Source organism: Pseudophryne corroboree, chromosome 6, assembly GCF_028390025.1.
Source record: "Pseudophryne corroboree isolate aPseCor3 chromosome 6, aPseCor3.hap2, whole genome shotgun sequence".
In the NCBI taxonomy this organism is placed as follows: Eukaryota; Metazoa; Chordata; class Amphibia; order Anura; family Myobatrachidae; genus Pseudophryne; species Pseudophryne corroboree.
Window position 1 is genome coordinate 440,176,865 of NC_086449.1, and position 26,881 is coordinate 440,203,745.

The following is a 26,881-nucleotide window of genomic DNA, read 5'->3' on the forward strand; positions in this document are numbered from 1 at the left end:
TGTTGTTGTTGCTCCCCCTGTGACTAGGCGTGCACACCTGGGCGCACCTAGTCACTGTAAGCGTCTCCGTCTGGATGGGCATGCACGCCCGGCCGGTGACGATCCCCATTCACTTGAATGGAGAGCATCCCCGGCAGGCCGTGCTCGCTCCCAGACGGAGACGCTTACAATGGGAAGCGTCTCTGTGCACTCCCGGCGTGACTAGGTGGGCGGATCGCCTAGTCACAACGGGAGTGCACGCCTGTGCCTCAGCCAGCTGTTCTTTGTACAAATAATGTAATACTCCAAAATGTGAAGTATTATGTCTGATGCTGTGCATCAAGCTACAGCGCAAGTGTATATCATTATACAACTGACAGACCACAACTCCCAGCAGCCTCGGCAACTGCTCAAGAGCAGGTCACATGACCAGTCAGGTGATAAGGCAAATGACAGTTGGAAGAAAGAGGCAGTTGGTGAGAGCAGAGCTGAGGTAACTGACCTTGAGAGGAGAGAAATGCCACCAGGAGTGTGCTGAGGCGGCCATTTGAGGAGACTGATCTGTTTTGTGTGACTTGAGGGAAGTAGAGTTGCGCTGTGTGTCGGAGCAGCGCTAGCAAACCCTGGTAATGAGCGGAAAATCCTTGAAAAGTATTCTAACATCACCTTCCCTGCTCCCGCTGAAGCTCCGGGAAACACTGGTAACCATTAGAGATGGAACATGTCAAGCCAGTGCAGCTGTGGAATCTCGGTGATGACAGTGGAGGGAGTGTCTCCTTCTTCCATTCAGTGTGGGTAAAGAAGCAGGGCCTACAAGGCAAGGCTAGGGGTGAGGCTCTAGGAGATTGACAGCAGCGCCAGCCTTCATCAGCGGTGTCAGGCTGAACAATTCCAGCTCTAGCTCTTTGTGCAAGGCAGATCTATCAGTGATATTGGTGGACTGAGAGGCAGAACTGGACTCCTTAAACAAGGTTAATAGTGGGATGTGGAGAAGGGAGACCAGCCCTGTCATTGTGATCCTACACTGACTGACAGCTGCTCATAGCCCCAAGCTTCAACTACTACAGGAAAGGTATAATTGCAGTCAGTTAAGGGGCCCATACACCTGGGATAAATTGGAACAATCTGATGTTTTGCAAATGATTGTGTCAATAAATCTGCAATATATGGGGTTCACAGATCGCAGATTTCAGCCACAAATCGATTGGGATTGTTAAATCAGGTTTTTCAACATGTTTAATTTCACAGATAAATTGGTGCTGTAGATTGCTAGCGTATGGGTAACAATCAGTAGATCTGCAGACCGTTTCTAGTATACTGATCAGTCTTTCAAGATTTGCAGCTGTGTTTAACTGAAAATGATCTGCAAATCACTGAAATATATCTGTAATGTATGGGCAAGTCAGATGGATTGGGGTAACAATATATCTCGGAAATAAATCACAGGATCTGTGAAAAAATAAATAGTGTTTGCTGATGTATGGGCCCCTTTAGACAGCATTCTCATAGCTCCTTAAACACCGACTACACTGGGAGCAGCCTAGTTATTGTACCTGTGAATATATTGAGTCACTCTGTATTAGGATATGCCTGAGCCAAGTTCGGGATTGGCAGCTATCCACTAGGTTAATTTATCTGGAGTATAGCAACTGGCAAAGCAAGGGTTAATTGCAGACAGAATGGATGCAAGTTGACTTGGTAAGGCTGGGGTTAATTATACACTTTGGGCTAGGTGTGAAGACAGCAAGACTTGATTAAATCAGATAGCAAAGCATGGGTTTATTGCAGGTCAGGTTAACAGGATACTGAAATAGTTACTGCAGAAAGGCTTGACAAGTTATGCCACAGGATTGAATATGCACTGGTAACTGAACAATGGGAACCGAATGAATGAGGTGATAACTGCTGGGAGTAACCAGGTGAGTGTGTGTGTGAGTTGATTAAAAGCAAAGTTCTGTAAGCTTGAGCAGAGAGACTTGCTTGGTGAATAGTGACTAGACTTTAATAACTCGCAAAGGCAGAGATGTAGCTTGAATACTTATACAGATATCCAGGAAATGTTGCAGGCTTGTGAATACAGGTATGGTTGGAATGAATATACTTTGCTGCAATACTGTAGGTGGTCACAGGCACATAGGCTGGATGTGCACAGAAACAGGACTAGGTTTGACTTGAACTGGCAAGGTGAAGCCACAGGAACTTGCTGTAACTGGACACAGACTGAAGGTGACACAGAAGGTAAGCTGGAGGGTCTTGGCAAGGCTATGACACAGAGCTGGGATAAACACAGGACAGAGGTGCAGGGCAGAATCCAGAAGGACACCGGAGCAGGAATGGCAGGAACAGCACACTGAGGACTGAGGCAGGGGATCAGGACCATGCAAGAATAACTGGAGGGCTATGGCTGGATGGTGACACAGCAGGAACAAACACAGGATGGCAGGTACTGGGCAGGATCCAACAGGAACAGATGTGGGGTTCAGACAGAGAGGCCAGGGTTACAGGAACAGAGAAATGCATAGCATGCAGCGACCTTGTGACAGGCTCACTAGGTGCAGAATCTAGTAATATCACCGTCTCCAGGAACAGGGAAGAATCCATAACATAAGGCAATGAGGCCAATCGCAGGAGGAAAAAAGCATTTCAAACATATGTGCTACATACGTAGCAGCTGGCTTCCAGGTTGCTAGGAGACAGTCAGAACACAAACAGAAATGAGTCACAGTGGTGGCTCATGACAGTACCCCCCCACCCCCCCTTCCTTCCTTGAGGGTGGACTCCGAACCCCTCATCGTGGCCAAGGGGAACTGAGAACAAAACAAGTAAACTCAAGATCTCTGATGACACTTCTTCTTCTTTTGCAGAACTCTAGCGGTCTGACCAGAGTAAGTCCCCAAACATTATCTGAACTGATGGTACCTTCCAGAAAAGGAATTTCACCGGCTTCAGAATCATAATCCGAGTTGGAGTCTACGACCATTGGAAGGATCACGGTGTTCCTCTTGGAGACAGATGGTACCGGAGAAACATGACTTAATTGAGCATAGGCAGACTGGACAAGTACTGGATACAGTGGATCAGGCTTTTTCACAACCCCTTTACAAGGTGCAGACAGTGAGGCATAGCCAACTGTTGTCTTCCGGATTGGAGATTTTGAGGAAGATGAGCTTGTGTTGTGATCAACTTGAAATAGAAAGTCCTCATAAGCATGGCTCTTACGAGCTTGATCCTTTTTGTTGGACCCTGAGGGGGTAATTCAGACCTGATCTTAGCAGCAAATTTGTTAGCAGTTGGGCAAAACCATGTGCACTGAAGGTGTGGCAGATATAACATTTGCAGAGAGAATTAGATTTGGGTGGGTTATTTTGTTTCTGTGCAGGGTAAATACTGCCTGCTTTATTTTTACACTGCAATTTAGATTTCAGTTTGAACATACCACACCCAAATCTAACTCTCTCTGCACATGTTATATCTGCCCCTCTGCAGTGCACATGGTTTTTCCCAACTGCTAACAAATTTGCTGCTACGATCAGGTCTGAATTACCCCCTGAGTTCTTGGCAGAACTTGCAGGAGGCTCCGAAGGAACAACATCTGGTCCACCAAACCTCTTGACCACAGCTTGGGAGAAGGCCTCCAAATCCTGCAAAACAGAATCTCCGGATGCAATTAACTGGTCAGCCAACTTCCTAGCTTCCCCTTTAAAGGACAAGAGGAGAAGCAATACCAACTCTGATTGAGTACAGAGTGAAGCTGCATCTAAGGACTGAAACATGAGTTCATGAAATTGTTCTATCTTCCCATAGAAGAGAACCAGCTATGGATCTTGGTATGTAGAAAGAGATTGTGAATTCCCCATTGAGGTAACTTGTTGGGTTTGCTCCCCAGATCTTACAGGGTCAGAAGTTCTTTTAGATGTTGATTGCCTAGAAGTCACTTTAGGAGACAAGACAAGAACCTTCTGAAATCTTCATGCCATGAAGCAAGGGCAGGCAGGACATCATGCCACGAGGCAAGGGCAGGCAGGTCCTCATGCCACGAGGCAAGGGCAGGCAGGTACTTGTGCCGCAAGGCAAGGGTAGGCAGGTACTCATGCCGTGAGGCAAGGGCAGGCAGGTCCTCATGATGTGAGGCAAGGGCAGGTAGTCCTCATGCCGTGAGGCAAGGGCAGGCAGGTACTCATGCCGTGAGGCAAGGGCAGGCAGGTACTCATGCCGTGAGGCAAGGGCAGGCAGGTACTCATGCCGTGAGGCAAGGGCAGGCAGGTCCTCATGCCACAAGGCAAGGGCAGGCAGGTCCTCGTGCCGCAAGGCAAGGGTAGGCAGGTACTCATGCCGTGAGACAAGGGCAGGCAGGTCCTCATGATGTGAGGCAAGGGCAGGCAGAACCTCAGGCCCGGTGGTCAGGGCAGACAGAACCTCAGGCCCGGTGGTCAGAGCAGACAGAACCTCAGGCCTGGAAGCCAGGGCAGACTGAAGCTCAGGCCTGGAGGCCAGGGCAATAGGGACCCCTCCAGGGGCTTTGGCACATGAGTCCCCTCCGGGGGCTTTGGCACACGAGTCCTCTCCATGGGCATAGCCACTTGGCTGGGCAGCTCTGGGTGGAGACTCTGGCTGGGCAGCTCTGGGTGGAGACTCTGGCTGGGCAGCTCTGGGAGGAGACTCTGGCTGGGCAGCTCTGGGTAAGGTAAGCTGGAGGGTCTTGGCAAGGCTAGGACACAGAGCTGGGATAAACGCAGGACACAGGTGCAGGGCAGAATCCAGAAGGACACCAGAGCAGGAATGGCAGGAACAGCACACTGAGGACTGAGGCAGGGGATCAGGACCATGCAAGAATAACTGGAGGGCTATGGCTGGATGGTGACACAGAACAAAAACAAACACAGGATGGCAGGTACTGGGCAGGATCCAACAGGTCACGGGTCATAGGACTGGCAGGGAACCACGACTCAGGAACAGATGTGGGGCTTATACAGACAGGCCAGGGTTACAGGAACAGAGAACTGCCCAGCATGCAGTGACCGTGTGACAGGCTCACTAGGTGCAGAAACTAGTAATATCACCGGCTTCAGGAACAGTGCAGAATACCTAATATAAGGGAAAGACATAGGCAGATCTGACTATTTTTTTTCTTCAAAAGGAGAACAGCAGCAGCACTACTGCTATTTCTGTCAGTCAGATTTGATGATAGAGCTGGCAGGCACTAGGACCCACCGCTGCTCTAACAGCAAGTCTGTGTGGTAACCAATGGGGATGCTGAAGCCTCAGCTCCAGTCTCCCCCTGCTCATACTGCAACCTACGTCCCCCACTGCCAGCCAGCCAGAGTCCAGCCCAGGCGCGGGGTTCAAATGCCAGCATCGAGTAAGACTGTTACTTATGACTGTGCAGAAGGCTCCATTAGCCCTCACTGCACTGCACAGTTACCCAGCACTTCCTCCTCCACTTCATTTACTACCATGCTAGGTGCAGTCACACTCAGCCTCGGCTTTGAGAAGGCGGCCCGTGTGATTGTGACAGGGCTGTCCTGTAGATGTCTTATGCTGCTTGTTGGAGATCCAGCTGGCTGCTTCTGCTAATCAAAGATGGGCAGTTCGTGTCCTGCCGTCTGAGTCTCTGTACAGTGCTCAAAACAAGGTATGCTGCACCAGCCACCACCATCTAAAAACTATAATAATTATATTGTGCTGGGGTGCCTTCCAGGCTCCCATAACTAATGGAACAGGTGACCAACATTTCAAGGACCAATCAGCCTTTTCATCAGGGTGAAACATTGGCAATAAACCAGGATGTTCTCCTACAGCCAATCATTACCTGATGGCGTATTCTGTGAGGCCATGCCCCCTGTGATACCACTCCTCTTATCTGTGAGCACGTGTGCCTCAGGTGCATGTAAATATAACTATTACCGTTTCCCTATCATGGTGCTCCCCCTTTCATTTTCTTCTGGATCCGCCCCTGGGGAAAGAGTCCAATCACAGGAGGAGTCAGGTAACAAAAGCATTTCAAACAGGTGTGCTACATACCTTGCAGCCGGCTTCCAGGTTGCTAGGAGATAGAACACAAACAGGAATGAGTCACAGTGGTGACTCCTAACACTCTGCTGCAGCAGTACATACTACTCAGTAATTGTAAGACTGGTATTGGACAGCACTTAAGTAACGAGTGACAAGACCCTGCAGCATTTGGTATATTACAAGTCAATAGACTGTGTACTTTTTCCTCAGTCCCCTTGTAGTCAGTTCATCTAGTAAACTCCTGCTTTTTATCAATTCTCCTGCAAATTATTCCAGCTTTTGTTACACTACATAGGGTGCTACCTCAACACATTCTTGTAAGAAGGGCTATCTCTTTATGGTGCTCCTTACCGCTAGCATACCTCCCAACTGTCCCGAATTTAGTGGGACAGTCCCACTAATTGCACACTGTCCCGCTGTCCCACCTGCGGCCGCAGTGTTCCGTGGGCAGGGGGAGAACAGTTGGGAGAGCCAGTGATCACTACTGCTCTGCACTGTAAAACAGACTGTGATGCTGAACAGATGCCCTGCGCATGCGCATGGCATCTATCAGTGTAGGGAGAGGAGCCGAGGCAGTCCAGCTACTCAGGGAGCACCGAGCACGCCCCCAAAATGACAAAAACAGGGATCGCGGTGCTAGACCTCACTCCTCCACCCGTGCCCCCACCCCTCTAGCCAAAGACCCACCCCATTTCCAGCCACGTGCGCGCAGAGGCTGGAAATTCCCGGCTCTGTCCATTTCAAAGTTGGGAGGTATGCGCTACATACTCTGTATGTTTCTTGAACTTATTTCATTTAGTTATCTCTCCTTACTGCTGGCTGTTCTGTGTATCACTGAACTTTGCAGGAGAATAGATAATAAGCAGGACTTTATTAGATGAACTGACTACAAGGGTTAAACTGTCCATCTATGTTTGATAGCGTTGCCTGCTTTACTTGCACTGAGGAAGAGGTACGCAGTCTATTGACTTGCAATACATCAAATTCTGCAGAGTCTAGTCACTCATTTACTTAAGTGCTGTCTAAGACCAGTCTAACAATTCCGGAGTAGTATGTACTGCTGCAACAGTGACTCAATATATCCACAGCTATAATAACTAGGCTGCTGTCTGTATAGTCCGTGTTTAAGGAGCTACAGTACATATGAGAATGCCAAATTTGCTGAGTGCTATCTAATTGACTGCAATTCTACCTTTCCTGTAGTAGTTGAAGCTATGGCTATGGAGGTAAAGTCAGAGTTGGTAGCAGTTTTTGCTATTTTAGCTGCCCAGCATGTGTAGTGCCACCCAGTGATGCCATGGCAATTCAACTGTGTTCGCATCACAGAATCGGAAATCAGAGGTAGACCCCCTGCATATGCAGCCAGGCTGCTTGTGCAGGCAGTCTTGTGCCATGTTTTCTATCACAGGAAACACAGGTGACATCATTGTATACATATACATATGTAACAGCTAGCTAGCATGTATACTTAGGCAGAAAGAATGGTTGTCACTCAAGGATTTTAAAGTGAAAGTATATTGTGAACAGTCACACAATTTTATGACTTTGTTTACAATATACTTTTTCACTTTAAATGTCCTTGAGCGTTGTCCCTTTTCTCTGTATATGTATAGTGAGGCAATTCAGCCTAGTCCATCTAGTGGCCACCTGCATCTCCCCTCCGAGAGGTGGCAGTGGTGGGATTTGCAGGTTAGGGGGCTCTAGGTGGAAGCTTTGCCTAGGTTGCAGAGAGACCTTGTACTGGCTCTGGCAGGGAAAGTGATGTTAGAATACTTTTTAGGGATTTGCCGCTTAGTACCAGGATTTGCTACAGCGCAACTCTGCTTCCCTCCAGTCCACTGTGTCACACAAAACAGCTCAGTCTCCTCAAATGGCCGCCTCAGCAGACTCCAGATGGCATTTCTCTCCTCTCAAGGTCAGTTACCTCAGCTCTTCTCTCACCCGCTGCCTCTTTCTTCAAACTGTCACTTGCCTTATCACCTAACTGGTCATGTGACCTGCTCCTGAGCTCTTCAGCAGTTGCTGAGGCGCTGGGAGTTGTGGTCTTTCAGTTGTATAATGATATACACCTGCGCTGTAGCGTGATGCACAGTAATAATACATCACATTGTGGGGTATTATGCAATATACCTGAAAATAGACATACAGTATGGATACATTCATCCAATTCCACACAGCCCATAATTCCATCAACACACCCTCTTTGAGCTTTGCCTAAAGAAGATAGCCCCATACCAGCCCAGTTATCCCTTTCCGTCACAAGAGGAGAAGCGACTTAAATGCGTACAGCTCTGCCTTGCTAGTATTTATGTACATTTGGTTCCAGAATCATATATAGCATGAGGCAGGCAGGATATACTCTGGAAATCTGTGTACATTCAGTTCCACATAAGTGTGCACTATATATTTCTTGTATTTAGATGTCCTTTACATACTTAGGATACAAATAATTGAATAATAAATAATGGATAATAAGTAACTCAGCAATCTACTTAATTTAAGATTGTATGTTCTGTTTCTTTCTGTTAAGTGCATTAGTATTCAAGTCCTATTGGAGATTTTTCATTTTTATTGCCTTTGAAAAAAGTAAATAAATGGTGTCTATTGTAGATCAAGGCCTTTGGGGCTCTTTTTCATTTCTATCCTCACAGTCACCAAGTGTCATCTTTAACTATTCCTTATATATTGCACTGGGGAATACGAAAATATGATGAATCCATCAACTTCAAACTGTTAAGTATTTACCCTATACAATAAAAGTCCTTTATAGCTGTGTATTTGTGCTCTCTGTACATTGGAAAGCTGCTGTCTGCTTTTTATATGGTATAGTAGGATATATATTTATATATATATATATATATATATATATATATATATATATATATATATATAATTTCCTGTCTCTCTATTCTCCTATAATGACTTTCCAATCAATAAATTTGATAATCTGCACGAGTGTTTGGTACATATAATAACATTGTTGCAGACTTCCTAATAGCTGATGTTACTATATTCCTCTAGGCAGTTTATTCAAAGTACTGTAACTAATTACACCTTCTGCATTCACAATCAGTATAAACTGGTGGAATCTCTACTCTGTCCTTGTGCAACTAGAATTTTCACTACACTTACTACAATTAAACAACATTAGATTAGATTGCACTGATGTGCTTTGTCAATCAAAATAAACCCGCTTAGTGAACACTTTATATATTTTTTGAGATTTTTATTTAGTTATCAAAAACAGTCGGATAAAGTGCACAATTTCATATAGGCAAATAAAGCATTACGTCAAAGTATAGAATCCGTACTGTAACAATAACACTAACAATTAGATACTGTATAAACTATAAAAAAAGTGATATTACTTTAAAAGCACTGTGTGTTTCCCAATCCTTTTGTAATTATTCTTTCACATTGGATTATATAAGGGAAAAAAATATACTGTACAAATACTTATTACACAAATTGATAGAGTTTCTATACCGCCTGCCACCCTTGTGTTTACCTACTGTAATTCAAGTTCAATGGACCTCCACCTTTAGTTAGGAGTATTCTTATGCATAAAGGTAAACAACACTTCCAAACATCCCAATGGTTTTTGCCATTACTGAAATAAAGACTTTTCAAGGCTCATCACAGAATCTTTATACTTCTGGTGCCCTCTCCATTTTCTTAAATTGTGTTGTCACAGTCCTCGTGAAGTACAAAATTGAGAAGACAAAAAAGAAACAATCTTCATGTAATAGCATACAAACAAATATTTATAAAAAATGGCAAACAAACATTGACATCAGAAAGGTAAAAGCCAGCATACAACACACATAAATATTGCACCAGACTGGGTAAGCAAAAGCTTAATACTGCAAATGGCAAATCTTGACCAAGCTCTGGAACACTCTAATACTCACAAAATCATGAGCTATAGCAAAAAATAAATGTTCACTCTTAGAACTCAGTGAAATTGCTATTGATTTTAAAGTCTAGTTTTATTTTTGTTTTGATTTCTTATTGCTTTTAGCATTTATTATATTTTAGCTTTCAATTGCAGTTTTTAATATTTGTATACTGTGAAGATTTTAGCATGTTCTATTTTGATTTGATACTATTTGTACTAATAACGTGAGTCCCCTGTAGGAGCACTTCACACCAGGACCCACCAATGTATATATTTAATTTTTTGTTAATTTTAAAAGCACTTGTTGTTACTAATACTGTCTGTTTACATATTCATATTAAAATATGAATCATTCAATAAACAGTATTTTGTCCCTCACTTGCAATTGGGAGGCGGTTACCATACCGCTAGTCGGGATCCTGAATGTCACAATGCTGACGCGGGAATCCCAACTAGCGCTGAAATACCGCTGCTGGAATCCTGCCGCCACATGCTTTTCTACCTCTACGGGTGTCCACAACACCCAAAGAGAGAGAATATATCCTGTAGCGATCACAGTGAGCCACCGTGACCGCAGCATAGCGAGTACAGTGAGCCCGCAAGGGGCATGCTAGTGCTCGCTCCGCTGCTGGCATACCGCTGGCCGAGATCCCGCTGTCAGTATAATGACAGCCAGGATCCCGCCCACCAGTTTTACATACTGATGCCTTGCAATTAGCCGCAGTAAATTACCATAGCAAATTACTAATTGAATTCCCCCCTATGTTAGTAAAATGATGTTCCAGAGTTTGTTAGAGATTTTACATTTATTAGTGTTTTATGATATTTATATTTTCTCTTAGGAGTTATGGGGGTCCTTCTCTCCCCTGAGCCTGCAGTTTTTTTGACCCTTATATACCCTTCATTTAAGATGCCAGCCATATATCCTATGATAACTTCATATGTTATATATTACAGTATGCCTAAGAGAATTTCAGTAGGAAAAAATAAAAAACTATTGCATCAATAAATCATTTTTCTGTCCACTGTACGCTGTGTTCTGCTATAGCCTTCCTGAGATGGTGCTATCAGCAGAGCTAGCGCAGCTGTATTTGTACCACTTAGGCAAAAGTCACTTTTAATAAGATTGTGTCATATGCAGAAACGTAACCCATATCAACCAATCAGATAATAGTTTTCATTTTGTAGCACAGATGAAAAACCTGAAGTTGATGTAAGTTATATCCTTGTTTTTATTTAAATACTGTAGGCTCCCTAGTGTACTAGAGCTTACTCTCATGGCTGCAGCTCTAACGTAGTAACAGAATACACCACCTTTCATTGCAGAAAGATGTAGCAATCAACATTTCTAGGTGGCAGAAATTGTATTCCAGTATTTAAAAATAATTTGTTTCTGTTGTAAATCTACAATTTTCAAAGTTGTTTTAGAAGTAGCTCTTTGTGAGACTGAATTGACATTCTCTCAAGAAAATATGCAAATCAGTAATAATGACTTAACCACCCACTCATCGTGGAGCTTCATATGGTGAATCACTATAATTTATGCAAATGATCTTTCATCACTTCACTATAGGTTACAGGTGACATATTATAAGATTTCTAAGGGTTGGCGAGGGATCCACAAGCTGTACTTATAAAATCACAGTATTGGTTAATACAATTTTGCTGTCAATTTTTGAGAGCATGGTCTATAAATATACCATATGGTACATATATGTTTGTATCATGATTGTGAGGTAGTAAAAAAATTCTAAGGTTAGTGTTATGTTTTTATATTTACGGATAGTATTTAATAGCAATTTATATGATGTGATGGGTCTGTTCTGTCAAGCAGTGGCCTTCACCAGGGGTGGATTACGATAGAAAAGCATCCCTAATGGGGCGGGGTCTCTTGAGGGGGGTAGGGTATATGCAGGGGGACGAGATACTCCCTCCTCATAGGGCTTGATTCTGAGTTAGAAGCTGTTGTGGCCTTCTTAGGGGTATATTCAATAACTGACGGAAGCTGCCGTCTTGTCGGAAAGATGGCAGCTTCTGACAGAAATAGGTTGGAAGGTGTTCCGACCTATTCAGTAGGGGCAGATTTTTTCCGACAAGTCGGGAATACACGACTTGTCGGAAAATACGTGGATCGGCGGAATTGCCGCCGATCCACGTACTTCTGTCGGAAATCCGACAGGTTTTGGCGCCCCCTTTCTGACACACTCAATCTGACTTGAAAAGAAGTCAGATTGAGGTGAGGAGATCTCAGCTCCCCCTGCCGCCCAGCTTACCGATCCCCTTATCCCTGGATGAATGGCAGCTGCTCCGGGCCCGGGGAAGACGAGCCAGTCTGGGCGGCGCATGGCGCCGGGGTCAGCAGCAGCAGCACTGAAGATGAGGATGCCTGGCCGGCGGGGAGGGGAGCAGCAGCACGGAGGTTGAGGAAGCCTGGCCGGCACTGGGATCGGGGTGAGCAGCAGCAGCAGCGGACAAATCTGACAGTCGGATTTGGCAGTTTATTTCCGACAATGCTTGTCGGAAAAGATCCGAAACTTATTGAATATACCCCTTTGTGTCTTATGCTGCAGTTGAGTCCATAGGAATGAGAAGCACACTGTTAGTGTCTACAGATGCTGCATTCATGCTTTGTGCATCTTTAGATGCCACCATTGGTAGGAACACTGAAATTTGCACCAACCAAATTTCAGTGTTCCTACCAATGGTATGCTACTGTAGGTGCAGATGATTCAACTAAGTATTGCCTTCCCATTCAGCGTCTCTGTATGCACCTTCTTTTAGCAGCCAGCCTGTGTCACTCCAATATCTATGCTTCATTTGAGCCTGATTAGCCTACCCCCTGTAACGCAAAACACATTTCTAATACACTTCCTTGTGTGTGCATATGAATCTATACTGTGACTCTATATGAACACCATCGGAAGGTACGCATGATGCAACTCGGACACAGGTGCAGATAAAAAACATCACTCCACTGTATCCAACATCGCCCCTGCATCTGTCTGAGAAACAGGCCCATAATGTTATATACTATGCTACAGTGGTGCTTGCTATATAAAATAGCTACAATAGCGACATGCATACTTAAATATAATGCCCCTTCTATCTGATGACCTTATTAAGAGGTACAATAAAAAGCAGGGCTGTTTCTAGACAATTTGGCTCCCAGTGCAATCATTAAAAATGTCCCCCCTTACCCCCATAGACATTATTTATTTATTAACAGTTTCTTATATAGCGCAGCAAATTCCGTTGCGCTTTACAATTTGAAATAACAATAACAAACTGGGTGATAACAGTCAGAGGTAGGAAGGCCCTGCTCATTAAAAAATCCCTTCCCCCCCGAGACATTAAAAACCCTGTAAGGGGCGTTGCCATGCTAAAATCGATGTGACGTCCCTAAAATGGACGTGGTCTTGCAGGAAAAGACTAAGGGTGTGTACACACGGTGAGATCCCTGCTATGTTCGATTTTGACTATGCGATTTCCCTTGAACTCCCCCAGAGCCCAGATAGCACAGATAGGACAGATTTTGACTGTCTGTGCTTGAGATTTTGTCCATGTACGATTTTGACTAAGTGCCAATTTTGACTATACTTTGTACTAGATTGCACACTAGATAGTCAAGATTGACTTGCCTGCACAGTCTATCTAGCCTTATGATACCGACCCCACGGGAGCGCGCATCGGGATCGAATCTGTATCGCAAGCTGCCTAGCACCATGAAATATGCACTAACTTTTCATAAGATTTTGACTATATAGTCAAAATCTCACAGATTTATCTCACCGTGTGTACACACCCTAACTTACACCCCAGTTTTTGACCCTGCAACAACAGACTTCAGCCACCATTTAAAAAAAATAAAATATTACACCATATTTAGCCCCACACAGCAATGCCCCTTGCTCCATATTATGCCCCCTGCACCATATTATGCCCTATTAAGTTTCTAATTACTTTTAAATTACCTGCTTGTTGCTAGGGGTTTCATGGGCTGGGTGTCATGCTCGTTGCCAGGGGTTTCATGCACTGGGTGTCATGCTTGTTGCTACAGGTTTCATGCGCTGTGTATCATGCTCGCTGCAAGGGGTTTCATGCTCTGGGATCTATGCTCGGTGCCAAGGGTAATACTCGTTGCCAAGAGTAATGCTCATTGGTAAGGGTAATGCTTGTTGCCAGGGAGCAACTGCATCACGACGCAAATGCATCATTCCATGAAACTCTGCCCCCTGAGCGGAGTACTGTGTGAGAGGGAGGATGGGGGAGCAGGATAGGATACACAAAGTGCAGCGGTGGGTGCCCATGTAATTGCACGGCTCGCCCACCTCCAGAAACGGCACTGCTAAAAAAGAAAATAGCAAATACACATACATATATATATATATATATATATATATAATAGATGGGACGACCCTCAGAGGTTTTTATGCAGCAATAATTGTATACTAAACTTCTTACAACGAGACATCACATCAACGTTTCGGTGCATGTAAGCACCTTCATCAGGATGAATCTCAGCTTAAAAGTGTGACAAACAACATACATAAAGTGACCACTTATATAGAAAGATAACATGAAAAAAGTTCCCCACATGTGTGACGCCCAGGCCTCCCGCTGGCGCTGCGGAACGCACTGCAGTGACATCACCTCGTTACCTGGCAACAGTCTTGGCTGGCAGGGTGCGCTTGCATGATGTCATCCTGTGGCCATGGCAACCCGCACAGCATATGCATTGGTTGTCAAGGTTGCAGGCGTGTCTCCGTGGCACCTGCAGTTTCCACTGCCGGCGACTATACCATAAATCCACTGGCATCTGTAAACGTCCATGTGGGCTAAATGAAAAGATCTGCTAGAACAGTCTGTGAATAATTTTTTTTGCCGGAAGCCCAGGCGTCACACACGTGGGAAGGTTTTTCATGTTATCTTTCTATATAAGTGGGGTAAGTCACTTTATGTATGTTGTTTGTCACACTTTTAAGCTGAGATTATCCTGATGAAGGTGCTAACATGCACCGAAATGTTGATGTGATGTCTCGTTGTAAGAAGTTTTGAATACAATTATTGCTGCATAAAAAACCTCTGAGTGCCGTCCCATCTGTCTTATATATGTTAGGATCTCCTGCTCTGTGCTGCCACGTCGCCATGGCAACCGGGAGGCAAGTGTTAGCGAAGTAACCTGAGCGCAGCTGATACTCCGGTCCGGGTTTTTACTGTGTAGTGGTTACAGGCTCTGTGCACGGCAGGGAATCCGGTGCTGGTTTTGTGCTCACAGTCTGTGAGGTCTGAGTGGGGCGTGGACAGCACCTGCTATATAAACCATCCTCTCAGGCTAGGCAAATGCTGCTGAATCTTTGTTTGTTAGTCAGTTCCAGAGAGTTAGCTAGTACTGTGTGACTTTGTATTTAAATTGTTGCTTACTGCGAATAGGCCTTGGGATTCGGTACTTCATTCTGCCAATCCGGACCTAGCAGTAAGACTGGAGTCAGTTGTTTGACCTGCTGGGGTTCTTTTGCTATTCTGTGAACCCAGCAGGTTTGCGGCTGTACTCTCAGACCTGCTTGCTTAATCCTCCCTCACTGTGCAGGGCATCCAGGTGTCAGTTTAGTGGCAGTAAGCTGAACCTGTGCCCTGCAAGTGGGGGTTAGGATTGTGGATACTCTCCTTGTGTCTATATTTCTATCTCTGACCAAGGAGTTTATTCCCACACCCGTTGGTAACCCTTTGGGGTTTTTTCTGTTGCTCTTAGCAACATCATTTCAGGTGCTCCACATGTTAAATCACTACACATCGCTTCATTGTGCGCTCTATTCCATCTGAGCATTCCTGACACTAGGGAGACACCCAATTCCTGAGCCTTTGGGCTTCTCCGTTCACTTTGTGTTTATTAGTTATTCCATCACCTCCTGTGTATGTTATGTTATACTGTCTGTGAGTTCGTTTGCTTCGCTTCCCTCTCTGTTCATACACCGGTATACTCCTGTTAGCACTGGTGTGCGTAACATATTCAGCAGCCCTACTCCTGTTGAAATTTTGTGGGAATATGGAGCATACCCCTCAAAATACTTTGCAACAGGTAGTCGATCAGGTGCAGGTCCTGACTCGACAATTTAATGAGATGTCCATTAAAATGAACACCCCGCAGGCCGCTAGCGGAGCTCCCGCAGCAGCAGCGGCAAGTTCAGGGGTTAAGGAGCCGAAAGTAAATCTCCCGGATTGTTTTTCTGGAGATCGCTCGCAGTTCTTTTGTTTCAAGGAGAGCTGTAAGCTATATTTCAGGCTTAGGCCCAAGTCTTCTGGGTCGGAGATTCAGCGGGTGGGCATGGTGATTTCCTTGCTACAAGGAGACCCACAGGTCTGGGCATATGGGTTACAGCCTGACTGTCAGTCGCTTAAAAGTGTTCATGCTTTTTTTACTGCACTGGGCATTTTGTATGATGACCCTGACAAGATGGCTTCAGCCGAGGCTCAGATTACGGTTCTTAAGCAAGGGCGACGGCCAGCTGAGGTTTATAGTACGGAGTTTCGGAGGTTGGCTCATGATACCCAGTGGAATGACCCAGCCCTGAGAAACCAGTACCGAAGGGGCCTTTCTGACCAGATAAAGGACCAACTGGTACAATATCCCTCGCCTGATAGCTTAGATCAGCTCATGCAGTTATCCATCCGGGTGGATAGACGGCTGAGAGAGCGTAGGCTTGAGAGGGAGACCGCAGTTTCCTTTTTTCCCAAGGGAACCTCAGACTCTGAGGAATATTCCGAGGAGCCTATGCAGATTGGGGTTACCCGCCTCTCCTCGCGTGAGAAGACGCGGAGGAGACAGCAGGGTTTGTGTTTGTACTGTGGGAATAAAGGTCATGTTGTAGTATCATGCCCAGAAAAAACGGAAAACTTCAGGGCCTGAGGGTGATGGGAAATATCCTGTCAGGCCAGAAGTCAGAATTTCCTAAAAAGACTTTTCTCATTCCGGTGACTTTGGAGATCCTCGGTCAAACTGTCAAGACTGAGGCCTTTGTTGACAGTGGGGCCGATGGGGTTTTCATGGACCGTCAATTCGCCCTGGAACACTCTGTTCCCTCAGTACCTTTGGCATCAGAGATTGAGATCTGTGGGTTAAACGGGGAACCATTGTCCCAGGGTAAAATTACCTCCTGCACCAGCCAAATTCCTTTGTTTATTGGAGCCACACACTCTGATAAATTGTCTTTTTATGTGACTGTCTGTTCTTTTGCCCCATTGGTTTTGGGGTTACCCTGGTTAAGGGCCCATAACCCTCAATTTGACTGGGTCTCTGGGGAGATTCTTAGTTGGGGTAGTGATTGTTTCAGGAGTTGCTTGAGCCTTCCAGTCAGGCTCTCGCAGCTAAGTTTGCCAGGATTGCCAGGATGTTATGCAGATTTTGCGGATGTGTTCTCCAAAAAAGTTGCGGAGGTACTACCTCCCCATCGCCCCTATGACTGTGCCATTGATTTGCTGCCGGATGCTAAGCTTCCCAAGAGCAGGTTGTACTCCCTGTCACGTCCTGAGACTCAGGCTATGGCAGAGTACATTCAGGAGAACTTGGCTAAGGGATTTATCAGACCCTCACAGTCCCCAGTTGGGTCGGGGTTCTTTTTCGTGGGTAAAAAGGACGGTTCGTTGCGACCCTGCATCGACTTCAGGGAATTGAACCGTATCACGATTAAAAACTCGTACCCACTGCCTCTCATTTCGGTTTTGTTTGACCAGCTTCGTACTGCCACCATTTTTTCTAAGATTGACCTACGCGGTGCTTACAATCTAATCCGAATAAGAGAGGGGGATGAATAGAAGACTGCCTTTAATACCCACTCAGGGCATTATGAATATTTGGTGATGCCTTTTGGGCTCTCTAATGCCGCGGCAGTCTTCCAGGAATTCATGAACGATGTGCTCAGGGAATATTTGGATAGATTCTTAGTTGTTTATCTAGATGACATCCTAATCTTCTCTCATTCCCTGGAGGAACATCGGAAGCATGTACGCTTAGTCCTCCAGAAACTCAGAGACCACCAGCTTGGGGCGAAGCTGGAGAAGTGCGAGTTTGAAGTCCAGCAAATCGCATTTCTAGGGTATATTATCTCCTCAGAAGGTTTCCAAATGGAGGGTTCTAAGGTACAGGCAGTCCTGGATTGGGTGCAGCCCACTAGTTTGAAGGCGCTTCAGCGTTTTCTGGGCTTTGCAATTTTTATAGATGGTTTATCACTGGATTTTCGTCTATAGTGGCCCCCTTGGTGGCACTCACTAAGAAAGGGGCGTATGTTGCTCACTGGTCTTGTGAGGCCAAAGCGGCCTTTGCCCGTCTCAAAAGGGCATTTGTCTCGGCCAAGGTGCTGCGACACCCAGATCCAGAGCGTCCTTTTGTGGTAGAAGTGGATGCCTCTGAGATAGGTATTGGGGCAGTGCTCTCTCAGATGGGGGTGTCTGATAATCGCCTTCATCCCTGTGCTTACTTTTCCCGTAAATTTTCGTCTGCCGAGATGAATTATGATGTGGGTAACCGGGAATTGTTGGCTATAAAGGATGCACTCGGGGAGTGGAGACACTGGCTTGAGGGGGCTAAGTTTGTGGTCTCAATTCTCACCGACCATAAGAATCTGGCATATTTAGAGACAGCAAAGCGGCTCAATGCCAGGCAGGCACGATGGGCTTTGTTTTTTGCTCGCTTTAGTTTTTTGATAACATATCGCCCTGGGTCAAAAAACATCAAGGCTGATGCGCTCTCGCAGAGTTTTGCTCCAGTTCAAGAGACCACCGAGGAGCCATTGCCCATTGTTTCCCCATCATGTATTAAAGTGGGATTACCCAGGACCTCTTATCATTAGTCCTTAGAGCACAGGAGCAGGCTCCTCCAGACCTTCCGGTAGGTCTCTTGTTTGTGCCTCCTAGGTTAAGACAGCGAGTGTTCCTGGAATTCCATGCCAAGAGGTCGGCAGGGCATCCGGGTATTGCCAGAACTCGGGAGTTGCTGTCTAGGGCGGTGTGGTGGCCCTCGGTGGCTAGGGATGTGGATCAGTGGGTTCGGGCATGTGACGTTTGTGCCCGAAATAAAACTCCTAGAGGGGTTCCTGTCGGCCCATTACATCCACTCTCTATTCCGTCTAAGCCATGGACCCACATTTCCGTGGATTTTGTGGTGGACTTGCCCAAATCCTCGGGGATGACAGCCATTTGGGTTGTCGTTGACGGGTTTTCGAAGATGGCGCATTTCGTTCCACTGGTTGGGTTGCCATCAGCCAGACGCCTGTCTGAGTTATTTATGCAGCATGTTGTGCACCTCCACGGGTTGCCACTTGATGTGGTCTCTGACCGTGGATCCCAGTTTGTGGCCAAATTCTGGAGGGCATTTTGTTCTGATCTCCAGATTTCTGTGAGCTTGTCGTCAGGCTACCATCCACAGTCTAATGGGCAGACTGAGAGGGTGAACCAGTCCTTGGAGCAGTTCCTCAGGTGTTATGTCTCCAAGTGTCATACTGACTGGGTTGCTCATCTGTCCATGGCGGAGTTTGCCTATAACAACGCGGCTCACTCTGCTACAGGGATCTCTCCCTTCCTTTGTGTGTATGGGCATCATCCTAAGGCCAATTATTTTGACCCCCTGGATTCCACGTCTGGTGGTTCCTCTGTTGTTTCGGTCCTTAGGGGTATTTGGAGGAAAGTGAAGAAAGCCCTTATGTCTGTGTCATTAGTGACCAAAAGGGTTTTTGATAAGCGGAGAAGACCCTGCAGCTTCAAATTAGGAGACTTCGTCTGGTTGTCCACCAAGAATTTGAAGTTGAGACAGCCATCTCATAAGTTTGGCCCCCGGTTCATCGGCCCTTATAAGATCACCAGGGTTATCAATCCGGTGGCATTTCAGTTAGATCTGCCCCGTTCATTGGGTATCAATAAAACATTTCATTGTTCCCTTTTAAAACTGGTGGTTAGTAATCCTTCTTCCAGTGGAAGACCTTCTCCTCTTCTGATACGGGGTCAGAGGGAGTTTGTGGTTGAAAGGGTTCTTGACTCCAAGATGGTTCGGGGTCGGCTGTCATTTTTGGTGCACTGGAAGGGGTATGGCCCGGAGGAACGGTCGTGGGTACGCAGTTGTGATCTTCATGCCCCCAGACTGATACGCTCTTTCTTCTCGCAGTTCCCCGATAAACCCGGTGGTAGGGGTTCTTTGACCCCTCGTCAGAGGGCGGGTACTGTTAGGATCTCCTGCTCTGTGCTGCCACATCGCCATGGCAACCGGGAGGCAAGTGTTAGCGAAGTAACCTGAGTGCAGCTGATACTCCGGTCCGGGTTTTTACTGTGTAGTGGTTACAGGCTCTGTGCACGGCAAGGAATCCGGCGCTGGTTTTGTGCTCACAGTCTGTGAGGTCTGAGTGGGGCGTGGACAGCACCTGCTATATAAACCATCCTCTCAGGCTAGGCAAATGCTGCTGAATCTTTGTTTGTTAGTCAGTTCCAGAGAGTTAGCTAGTACTGTGTGACTTTGTATTTACTTGTTGCTTACTGCGAATAGGCCTTGGGATTCGGTACTTCATTCTGCCAATCCGGACCTAGCAGTAAGACTGGAGTCAGTTGTTTGACCTGCTGGGGTTCTTTTGCTATTCTGTGAACCCAGCAGGTTTGCGGCTGTACTCTCAGACCTGCTTGCTTAATCCTCCCTCACTGTGCAGGGCGTCCAGGTGTCAGTTTAGTGGCAGTAAGCTGAACCTGTGCCCTGCAAGTGGGGGTTAGGATTGTGGATACTCTCCTTGTGTCTATATTTCTATCTCTGACCAAGGAGTTTATTCCCACACCCGTTGGTAACCCTTTGGGTTTTTTTCTGTTGCTCTTAGCAACATCATTTCAGGTGCTCCACATGTTAAATCACTACACATCGCTTCATTGTGCGCTCTATTCCATCTGAGCATTCCTGACACTAGGCAGACACCCAATTCCTGAGCGTTTGGCCTTCTCCGTTCACTTTGTGTTTATTAGTTATTCCATCACCTCCTGTGTATGTTATGTTATACTGTCTGTGAGTTCGTTTGCTTCGCTTCCCTCTCTGTTCATACACCGGTATACTCCTGTTAGCACTGGTGTGCGTAACAATATATTGGCGGGCTGACCGTGTTGGACACAGGACACCGGGGTAATAATCCTTATTAATTGAGTGCCGGATAAAGTTGCTGTGTGTGTGTGTGTGTGTGTGTGTGTGTGTGTGTGTATATGTATATATATTATCTAGAGTCGTAACCGGTTGTCACAGTGCACAAAACATAAACGCAGTGCATAAAACATAAAAAAAAAAAAATATAAGATCCTCACAGCATAAATACATTAATATGCGAACATTCCTAACCAAAAAGCATAAATACTCAATTTTATGTTGGGTGTACCCGCTACAATTATCTGTCCGATCTGCCCGATATCAGCTGATTGTCCAGATAATTGCAGTGTGTATGTGGCCGACGAACCTGAAAACATTGATTGGTCGGGCATGCTGGATCATCCAGCATGTCCCTCCAGTGTGATATTTTCAAGTGTCCTGTCGGCTGCATCGGGAAGGAGCGGGGAAATGTCTCCTCTCCGGCTGGGTCAGAGCTCCGATATCTTGTGACATGTGCTGTGAGAGATATCACAGTGTATGTCCAAGATATCGGCAGCATTTTATCTGGCCGTGTATGCCCAGCATTAGGAGTACCAGACAACAGTGCTAACAGCGCTTGCCCAAATCACAATGTATTCATATATGGGGGGGGGGGGGGATGTAATAGGGTGTGAGAATGAGAAAGTCAGAGAATTTGTGAGAGTTTTCTGTTTGTTTTTTAAGTGGCTTTCATTTACATAACAAAATCAACCTGGTTTTGCTGTGTAAATGATTGCCGATTTAAAAAAATCCAGAAAACTCTCGCAAAATCTTTGACATTCTGATTCTCACACCCTATTACATCCCCCCATATATATATTTTTTTTTAAATGCCTTAATAAATTGAGTAACATTACTGTTGTAATGTATTGTTGACTAATGTCTACATGCCAATACTGTATTGATCATTTCTTGGGCCGTGAGCCTGAGTACCTTTGCTGGTTCAGTTAGTGCCTTCACCTATGTACTGTGACCCCTTTAGCTCCAATTTAGTGTAACTTTGTTAGTAGCACACCAACATCACCTCTTATAATGTTTGTGTTGTTTGGCAGCATTTCAGTATGCTTAAGTCACTGACTAAATCATTCATTTCTATTTGGATGTTGGATCATGGTGGGGGGTTTTTTGTATTAAAAATTGAGAGTGTGCAGATTGCCTTTTACATATGTCCTCTTAGGTTTTTTTTTTAAATATTTTTTGAATATGTGGTAGTCCAATACTTTGCAAGATTATTAACATTTGTAGTAATATTGGGGGTAATTCCAAGTTGATCGCAGCAGGAAATTTTTTAGCAGTTGGGCAAAACCATGTGCACTGCAGGGGGGGGCAGATATAACATTTGTAGAGAGAGTTAGATTTGGGTGGGTTATTTTATTTTTGTGCAGGGTAAATACTGGCTGCTTTATTTTTACACTGCAAATTAGATTGCAGATTGAACACACCCCACCCAAATCTAACTCTCTCTACACGTTATATCTGCCTCCCCTGCAGTGCACATGGTTTTGCCCAATTGCTAACAGAATTCCTGCTGCGATCAATTTGGAATTACCCCCATTGTGGGAGAAGCTGAGTGTGAATTTGGTTGTGTTTGTGTCTGTGCTGTGCATTCTTACAAAGTGTGAAGAGAACCCAGGAGGAGGGGCTAAATCTAGGTGTGATGACAATAGAAGGAAGGGCTTTATCTAACAGCTGCCTGAGATACTATTTAAACAGTGACCAGACTAATTTGAGCTTGCTCAATGTGAAGCTTGGCTTTTTAGTGAATTGTGAGTTTGAAACAGCAGCAGGTGAGTTAGAATTAGGGATATGCGGCGGGCACTTTTCGTGTTTTGTGTGGCACTGCAGTGTCAGACAGGATGGCACTTAAAAAAAATAGTCCCCAAACAGCACATGATGCAAAGATAAATAATAAAAAAAAATAGGTGCAAGATGGAATTGTCCTTTGGCCCTCCCACCCACCCTTATGTTGTATAAACAGGACATGCACACTTTAACAAACCTATCATTTCAGCGACAGGGTCTGCCACAATGACTGGTTTGACTGAAATGACTGGTTTGTTTGGGCCCCCACCAAAAAAGAATCAATCAATCTCTCCTTGCACAAACTGGCTCTACAGAGGCAAGATGTCGACCTCATCATCATCCTCCGAATCCTCACCCCTTTCACTGTGTACATCCTCCTCACTGAGTATTAATTCGTCCCCACTGGAATCCACCATCACAGGTCCCTGTGTACTTTCTGGAGGCAATTGCTGGTAAAGGTCTTCCCGGAGGAATTTATAATGAATTTTGATGAACATCATCTTCTCCACATTTAGTGGAAGTAACCTCGTACGCCAATCGCTGACAAGGTGAGCGGCTACATTAAACACTCTTTCGGAGTACACACTGAAGGGGGAGGGTGGGCAACTTAGGTAAAATAAAGCCAGTTGTGCAAGGCCTCCAAATTGCCTCTTTTTCCTGCCAGTATACGTACGGACTGTCTGACATGCCTACTTGGATGCTGTCACTCATATATTCCTCCACCATTCTTTCAATGGTGACATAATTATATGCAGTGACAGTAGACAGGTCAGTAATCGTTGGCAGGTCCTTCAGTCCGGACCAGATGTCAGCTTTCACTCCTGACCAGGGCCGTTTCTAGCCAATTTGGCTCCCAGTGCAAGATTTCAAAATGCGCCCCCCCCATTGCTATAAAAAAAAGCCCCCCCCCCACAGTACGGCAGGCAGGTGTCCCCATTTTACACAGTACGCAGGCAGGTGTCCCCATTTTAAACAGTGCGGCAGGCAGGTGTCCCCATTTTAAACAGCGCGGCAGGCAGGTGTCCCCATTTTACACAGTACGGCAGGCAAGTGTCCCCATTTTACACAGTACGGCAGGCACGTGTCCCCATTTTACACAGTGCGGCAGGCACGTGTCCCCATTTTATACAGTACGGCAGGCATATGTCCCCATTTTACACAGTGCGGCAGGCAGGTGTCCCCATTTTACACAATGCGGCAGGCAAGTGTCCCAATTTTACACAGTACGGCAGGCAGGTGTCCTCATTTTACACAGTGCGACAGGCAAGAGTCCCCATTTTACACAGCACGGCAGGCAGGTGTCCCCATTTTACACAGCACGGCAGGCAGGTGTCCCCATTTTACACAGCGCGGCAGGCAGGTGTCCCCATTTTACACAGCGCGGCAGGCAAGAGTCCCCATTTTACACAGCACGACAGGCAGGTGTCCCCATTTTACACAGTACGCAGGCAGGTGTCCCCATTTTACACAGTACGCAGGCAGGTGTCCCCATTTTAAACAGTGCGGCAGGCAGGTGTCCCCATTTTACACAGCGCGACAGGCAGCTGTCCCCATTTTACACAGCGCGGCAGGCAGGTGTCCCCATTTTACACAGTGTGGCAGGCAGGTGTCCCCATTTTACACAGTACGCAGGCAGGTGTCCCCATTTTACAGAGTGTGGCAGGCAGGTGTCCCCATTTAACACAGTACAGCAGGCAGGTGTCCCCATTTTAAACAGTGCGTCAGGCAGGTGTCCCCATTTTAAACAGTGCGGCAGGCAGGTGTCAAGTGGGGGGGGAAGGAAGGGAGAGAGCGAGAGACTACTTATATAGAAGATCTTCACGCTCTTCGGGTCAGGCCGCCTCACCTCCCTCGCACCGGCCACCTCCTCCTTCCAGGCTTGTCTGCTCCTCCTCCCTCTTTAGTACTACTGCTCGGGGGCGGGGTTTCGCGGAATGACGCAATTGCGTCGTGACGTCACGACGCAAACACGTCATTCCGTGAAACTCCGCCCCCCGAGCAGGAGTGCTCAGGAAAAGGGAGGAGGGGGAGATAAGGACATGCAAAGTGCCGTGGCGGGCGCCCCGAGCGGTTACACGGCTTGCCCACCGCTAGAAACGGTACTGCTCCTGACTTCCCTGCATCACCGCCAGCGGGTGGGCTAGGAAATGTTATCCTTTTCCTTGCAGCCCCAGTGGTGGGAGAAATTGAAGGAGGAGCTGTTGACAGGTCACGTTCCGCTTGATTTGACAATTTACTAACCAGCAGGTCTTTGCACCTCTGCACACTTGTGTCTGTTGCAAAGAGAGATACAGCGTAGGCTTTAAACCTAGGATCGAGCACGGTGACCAAAATTTAGTGCTCTTATTTCAACAGATTGACCACCCTTGAATCCTGGCAAAGCGAATTAAGGGCTCCATCCACAAGTTCCACATACTTTGCAGAATCGCTTCATCTTAGCTCCTCCTTCAATTTATCCAGCTGCTTCTGCAAAAGCCTGATGAGGGGAATGACCTGACTCAAGCTGGCAGTGTCTGAACTGACTTAACGTGTAGCAAGTTCGAAGGTTTGGAGAACCTTGCACAAGACGGAAATCATTCTCCACTGCGCTTGAGTCAGGTGCATTACCCCTCCTTTGCCTATATCGTAGGTGGATATATAGGCTTGAATGGCCTTTTGCTGCTCCTTCATCCTTCATCAGTTGATGGCGTGGCAGGTTCAGTCTTTGGCATGCAGTGGCAGAATGCCGAAAGTGGCCCGCAATTTTTCGGGCCACCGACAGCATCTCCTGAACACCCCTCTCATTTAAAAAAAAATTCTGCACCACCAAATTTATTGTATGCGCAAAACATGGGACGTGCTGGAATTTGCCCAGATGTAATGCACGCACAATATTGGTGGCGTTGTCCGATATCACAAATCCCCAGGAGAGTCAATTGGGGTAAGCCATTCTGCAATGATGTTCCTCAGTTTCCGTAAGAGGTTGTCAGCTGTGTGCCTCTTATGGAAAGCGGTGAAACATAGCATAGCCTGCCTAGGAACGAGTTGGCGTTTGCGAGATGCTGCTACTGGTGCCGCTGCTGTTGTTGCTGCGGGAGGCCATACATCAACCTAGTTGGCTGTTACAGTCATATAGTACTTAGTCTGCCCTGTTCCACTTGTCCACATGTCCGTGGTTAAGTGGACACTGGATACAACCGCATTTTGTAGGACACTGGTGACTTTTTCTGACGTCTGTGTACATTCTCTGTATCGCCTGCCTACAGAAGTGGAACCTAGATGGGATTTGATACCGGGGACACACTATCTCCATCTAATCTCTAAGTGCCACTGAACTAATGGTGGATACCGGACACACCTCTAACACCAACATAGCTGTCAAGGCCTCAGTTATCCGTTTTGAAAAAGGATGACTGCTGTCATATTTCATCTTCCTCACAAAGGACTGTTGGACAGTCAATTGCTTACTGGAAGTAGTACAAGTGGTCTTCCGACTTCCCCTTTGGGATGACAATCGACTCTCAGCAGCAACAACATCAGCGGCAGCAACAGCAGACGTACCACTCAAGGTTCCTACGGAGGAATCCCAGGTAGGAGAGGACTCCTCAGTCTTGACAGTGACATGGCCTGCAGGATTACGGACGTTCCTGACTGAGGAGGAAGTTGACGTTGAGGGAGTTGGTGGTATGGCTTGCAGGAGCTTGGGTACAGGAGGAAGAAGGGATTTAGGTGTCAGTGGACTGCTTACGCTCTTACCCCAAGTTTCACAACTTGACACTGACTTCTGATGAATGCGCAGCAGGTGACGTATAAGGGAGGATGTTCCTAGGTGGTTAACATCCTTACCCCTACGTATTACAGATTGACAGAGGCACAGATGGCTTGACACCTTTTGTCTGGATTTGTGGAGAAATAATTCCACACCAAAGAGTTGGCTTTTTTGGTAGTTTGCCCAGGCATCACAATGGGCTTCTTCGTCCCAAGGACAACAGGTGTCTCCCCCAGTGCCTGACTTAAACAAACCACATCACCATCAGAATCCTCATTGTCAACTTCCTCCTCAGCGCCAGCAA

General features: G+C 46.2%; 1 long non-coding RNA gene across 2 annotated transcripts in view; it reads left to right on the forward strand.

Annotated features, from left to right (window-relative positions):
• The first annotated feature begins 465 nt into the window (after positions 1-465).
• Positions 466-26,881, forward strand: part of LOC134935349 (uncharacterized) — a 33,943-nt gene continuing 7,527 nt past the window's right edge. Inside the window, exon 1 of one of the 2 annotated variants that reach the window (XR_010180078.1) lies at positions 466-1,898. This is a non-coding gene — a long non-coding RNA (uncharacterized LOC134935349). Of the gene's footprint in view, positions 1,899-8,634; positions 8,724-26,881 lie in introns of those variants that run through there. The other variant, XR_010180077.1, reaches the window with a different exon arrangement.